This window comes from Alligator sinensis, unplaced genomic scaffold (assembly GCF_000455745.1).
Source record: "Alligator sinensis unplaced genomic scaffold, ASM45574v1 scaffold253_1, whole genome shotgun sequence".
NCBI lineage: Eukaryota > Metazoa > Chordata > Crocodylia > Alligatoridae > Alligator > Alligator sinensis.
The window spans coordinates 1,613,921-1,619,563 of NW_005842147.1; the positions used below are offsets into that span (position 1 = coordinate 1,613,921).

The following is a 5,643-nucleotide window of genomic DNA, read 5'->3' on the forward strand; positions in this document are numbered from 1 at the left end:
AGATAAGCATCTGGCTGGGGTCATCTAGACCCAGCACTTTTTCCTGCCTATGCAGGGGGTCGGACTCGATGATCTATTGAGGTCCCCTCCGACCCTAACATCTATGAATCTATGAATCTAAGAGAAATAGGATTAAGGGTCTCATTCAGTGGCTCTTGAAACTAGTAGGTGCATTTTCATTGGCTTAAGCAAGTATTTGATCAAGCTCTAAAAGTCTGCTCCCATTACTTGAATAAGAATATACATTCTGGGTGTGTATAAATATAGACTTAAGAATGCTGGAAAAAAATCATAATGAACCACCAGAATTTGTGGTTGGCTCTGACATAGGATTAAGGGTCTCATTCAGTGGCTCTTGAAACTAGTAGGTGCATTTTCATTGGCTTAAGCAAGTATTTGATCAAGCTCTAAAAGTCTGCTCCCATTACTTGAATAAGAATATACATTCTGGGTGTGTATAAATATAGACTTAAGAATGCTGGAAAAAAATCATAATGAACCACCAGAATTTGTGGTTGGCTCTGACATCAGTTTTCATTCTCTGTACAGAGTGGGGGACTAAAGTCAAGGGAATGATCTTTTACTGTATTCAGCACTGGTGAGGCCTGTTAGAAAGAGTCCAATACAGAGCAACAAAAATGTTGAGAAGTCTAGAAAACATGATGTATAAGGAAAAGTTGGTAGAACTGTGATTATTTAGTATGGAGTAGAAAAGACTGAGGGGTTGATAATAGTCTTAAAAAAGGCGGAGGATGGTGATAGATTATTCTCTTTGGCTGTAGAAGACAAGACATGGAGCCAAGGTCTTAAATTGTAGCCAGGGAAATTTAGGTTGGATATTAGGAAGAACTTTTACTATGAGGATGGTTAAGCATTTGAACATGTAGAGTGATTGTAGAATCTTCATCCTTAGAAGATTTTTAAGAGCAGGTTAAGATGTGGACAGACTGAGTCTGTGGAGCTGTTTTGCCTGGTCTGCAGGGCTCCCCACAGACCTGGAAATTTGGCTACATGGCAAACAATGGCAGCTGTAATTGCTGCATTAATTAATGCTGCCACCACTCATCCTGCCACACAATTGTCAGACCTTTGGGGAGCACCAGGGTACAAAACAGGAGCACAGACCTGTATCATCTGGCCTGTGGTGCTGTACATTTAGCAATGGGAGGATACCACAGCTCCATAAGCCCCACCAGTTAATTCTGTCACCACCAAATTCCCACCACATGGCTAGATGATGCAGCCTCTCACTCTGGATCTGGCCTGTGAAATGGCACTGTACTCTGGATCCAGTCCACATACCAACCCTGTGCCACTCATCCAGCCATTGAGGCTAGGTGAGTTGTGCACCACTGAGTTAGACAATTTTTTGCCTAGAATGGTTTAGACAGGGATGACCCTGCCTTGAACAGGGGATTGGTTTAGATGACTCCTGAAGTCCCTTCCAGCCTCACTGTTTTATGATTCTTTGAATAGACTGTACTGTATATACTTGGGGTTCATTTTGTTTATGGGCAAGTATCACAGGTATCGGGGCTAGACAAAACTTATTACATGTGTATAGAAACAATGCTTATCTGCATCTCTTCATGCTTCCTTATCTTATAGTTTTGTTTGTTGCCAAATATTTGTTAATGCCATGAAGATGTAGTAACAAGTCTTCAAAAAAACTAGTAGTAGTATTAAGAGGCAAATAAACTGAACTAAGATGGAAAGGAAGGCTTTAGCTTTAAGCTTTTTGTATGCCCTTTGAGGAATCAAATAGGGTGTATCTTTACTCAAAAGTTAACTTAATTATGCTTCAGTTACTCCTATTGATTTAGCCACTTAAGTTGTGTCAGCACTAGCTCTGCTCTCATTCGTGTACAGTGCTAAGACTCGTAGGGAACAGATCCCGGGGTTTTTAGTATTACAGCAAGCAGAGCTACTGTACAGGTTATTTTTTCCATGAATTGGAAGACAGCTTGTCTGCCTTTTTGAGCTAATATACTATGGCATTTGTGTGATTCCAGCTTCCATCCACACCACAGAATTGCTGTGTTAGGAGCTGAAGAGTTGTTGTAACTCAGTTTTTAGACAGGATTGCCTCTTGAGCCAAGCAACTCAAGTTAAAACATTCTCCATCACATAGGGCACATCTGCACAAGACATTTATTGAGAATCAGCCAAATTAGCTCTGCAGTAAAGTCTCAGCATCTACACGTACAGCCCTTTTGGCTGCAGAAAACTAATTAACTCTGCCATAGCTTAGTACTTGTAAACACAAGTACTGTCCTACAGCAGAATTTTTTAGTGCACAGCAATACACGTATAAATGCTTATGGAGTTTCTGGGGCATGAGGGTGCTTCAATGTGGGGGCTGCCTGCTGGCTAGCCCGGCACTGGAGCACACTCATGTCCCAGCCAGCCCCTCCACAGCACATTGAGCCAGGTCAGAGCAGCCCCCAGGCTGGCAGGCTGACCCCCTGGGCCCTCTGCCAGCTGGGGCTGCTCTGACCTGGCGCAATGTGCCGTGGTCCCAGGTGTGCATGTAAATGCGCTGGCCAGGAGCTATTAACTCTGGTGCAATATGAGCTTTGTCACATTAATTTCACATGTAGATGCACCCAAAAAGTTTTTTTTTTCTGTATGAAGGGGTGTTGGTTAGGGACAAATACCCAAGTTGACTTTTGACTGAAGACAAACCTTGAGTCTAGCTGCATCTCAATTTCCTGTCTGTAAAAATGGGTATTTTCTTACCTTAGAGGTTTGTATGTTGTAAGGATGAACATGTTAAAAATTGTGAGGTACTCAATTGATTTCATATTAGAGGCCTTTCTAAAATGCTAGATACCTAGGGAAAAGACAACATTTTTTTTATTTAAAAAATGGGGTCTAAATCTATAGTCACCCCACTGGTTCTGGCTTTATACCTGAATAGGAGAGAGCAGAGTGAAACCCAAATTTCTAATATCCCAACATTTAAGAGAGATTTTAAACATTTTAAGTTTTAAAAAATGAATATTTGCAATAATGAAACGAGGAGCTAAAAGCAGCTATACATAGGAGCACCGAGGCTGGTTAAGGCCATCTTGCTCTGTGCCATTTATAGCAGAAGCACTGTTGGTTAAAGTCATCCTTCCTTGTTATGTCAACATAAGTTGGAAATATGTTTGTTGGAAATAAGTTAATATATAAGTTGGAAATAGTACCTGACTATTAACTTGGGGGCAAGGCTTATATCCTACTTCAGGGAAGAAAGATATTGTCATCCTAGTTTAGCTCTGTTTTTGCCCCCAGAAGGTAGGGTAGAAACATTGCATAATATGCACCATTAAGAATATTGGGTTCCTAAAACACTTAAAATAGTTGTGAAAGTAATACACAAATCCGGGAACACTGCACTGAGGGACATTCACCTTATGTGTCACAGAAGATACTGCTCTGTAGTTTGGGATTGTTCAAGTCTTCCACTGTTAAATCTAGCAGAAAGTTCCTTTAACTCGTTGATTATTTACATAAATTGCTAAATACACCTTACTTGAAAGCTCTGAGGATCTGGCTGCCACTCATGCATTTGAAAATTAATAGATGTCTTTTGTTTAACATTAAGAAATACATATTTCTTTTTCTTTGAGCTTTCATTTCTGGCTTGCTATCTTTCAGTTTCCCAGAATGGCAGAGGCCACTGAAAGTCAGCCCTGGGGGGAAGAAATGAGAGTAAAACATTTCATACCTCAGTAACTCTGCTTCCTAGGGATATGCTAGGCAAACATTGTATTCATTTTCAAATGGACTACATTAAGGCTGTGAAAAACATAGGTCTGTGCTAGAGAATAGAAGCTTATGTCAGTGGAATCATCATCTACAGAACTGTCTTAGGTGCTAAGAACAGTTTTGCCATGTATGCTTCTTCAGGTGTGTAGCCCGGGTACACCCAGGGGTGTGCCCTTTCCACAAGTGCAAGGGATGGGGTGGTCAGGCAAGAGTGCTGTGAGAGGGGCCTACTACCTAGGAGCAGTTCCCTCTCTTCCCTATAGAGCCAGGCCGAGACAAAGCGCTTAACTATATACAAATGTATTGCTACACATAAATAAATATGAATAAGAGACATTAAATATTTACAGTAAAATTAGTATGTGACACCATATACAATAACCTGTACTCGACACATTGCACCACTTTGAGGGACTGCAAAACATAAACCAGGTGATTCACAGCATAGGCAATAATTAACACCACCTCCTCCCCCCCCCCCCCCCCCGAATGAACATTAACACTCTGGAACAGGTAAGTCAAAGCATCAAGACAATAAACACATATAAGCATCAATTTAGATAAACCCAGGTAAGCTGAGGTAGCAATGCAATATTCCGATAATAGGCAGTAAACATATATAGGTAATAAAAACAGGTAAACCCATATAAACCCCCTTAATATCTACGGTACGAAGCAATCATCAATCACAAAATAGGAGGGTGCACTCAACACCCCACAGGGTGTTCCCTGGAGCCCCTCCCCTTTAAGGCCCTGGGATATGGGCATGCCCCCTCCCACAATGGAGGAGGGTGGAGGCTGCAGACCCTCCTCTCCCAAGCCCACCTCCCCTGTGGGACCTGCTTCCCCAGCAACTCCTGCTCCCGCTCTGAAGCAGCCAAGACTCGTTCCCTGATGGCCAGTCCTGCAAGGGCCTCTCTCCAGTGATGCCTCCAGCTCCTCTCAATGGCCTGGTGCCCCTGGTGCTTACCAGAGCCGAGCCCTTACGGGCTCTGATTCCCTGGCCTCATGCTAGGGGTTCTTCCCCTTCACGAGACCTGCTCTGGGTACTGGGGCTCTTTTAGTTTAATGCTGGGCCACACTGTGGGGCTCCGGTTATTCGGCCTAGAGCCTGGGCTAACTTGAACGGCCTTGAGCTGCTCTCAGGGTCGACTCTCCCTGTGCCATCCTGCACACCATGTGGGACCAAAACAGCCTTGAGCTGCTCCCTGGACCAGCTCTCCGTGTGCTGACTTGCACACCACGTGAGGCCCAAACAGCCTCGAGCTGCTCCCAGGGCTGGCTCTCCGTGTGGCAATCCACGCACCACCCACCCAGCCACTTGCTGCGTTCACAGGCTCAAGCCACCTTGAGTGGCTTGTAAAGCCTGAGTGCCATGCACCGATCCACACACCATCGAGGTGTGTGCAACTGAACTCCAACTAGCTTTGAGCATCAAGGACAATAAAAAGTCCTTTTTCAGATATGTGGGGAGCCGGAGGAAAAGCAGAGGCAACGTTGGACCCCTGCTGAAGCAGATGGGGCAACTGACAACTGGCGCCCAGGAAAAAGCCGACCTATTAAATGGGTACTTTGCGTCGGTCTTTCATCAGTCCCATGGGACGCCCATGCCCGCTATGGGACAGGGAAGTCCGGGTGAGGGTGATCCCCTGCCCTCCATTGAATCATAGCCCAGCCTCTAGCACGGATCTTTGAAAACTCTTGGCGCTCTGGTGCAGTGCCCGAAGACTGGAAGAAGGCCAATGTGGTGCCTATCTTCAAGAAAGGGAGGAAAGTGGATCCGGCTAACTATAGGCCCATTAGCCTGACTTCTATCCCGGGGAAGATCTTAGAAAAGTTTATCAAAGAGGCCATCCTTAATGGACTGGCCGACACCAACATCTTAAG

At 44.3% G+C, this 5,643-nt stretch overlaps 1 protein-coding gene across 11 annotated transcripts in view; it reads left to right on the top strand.

Annotated features, from left to right (window-relative positions):
* PHACTR1 (phosphatase and actin regulator 1) overlaps positions 1–5,643 on the top strand; it is a 471,624-nt gene that overhangs the window by 216,265 nt on the left and 249,716 nt on the right. The gene's annotated exons all lie outside the window — the stretch shown is intronic.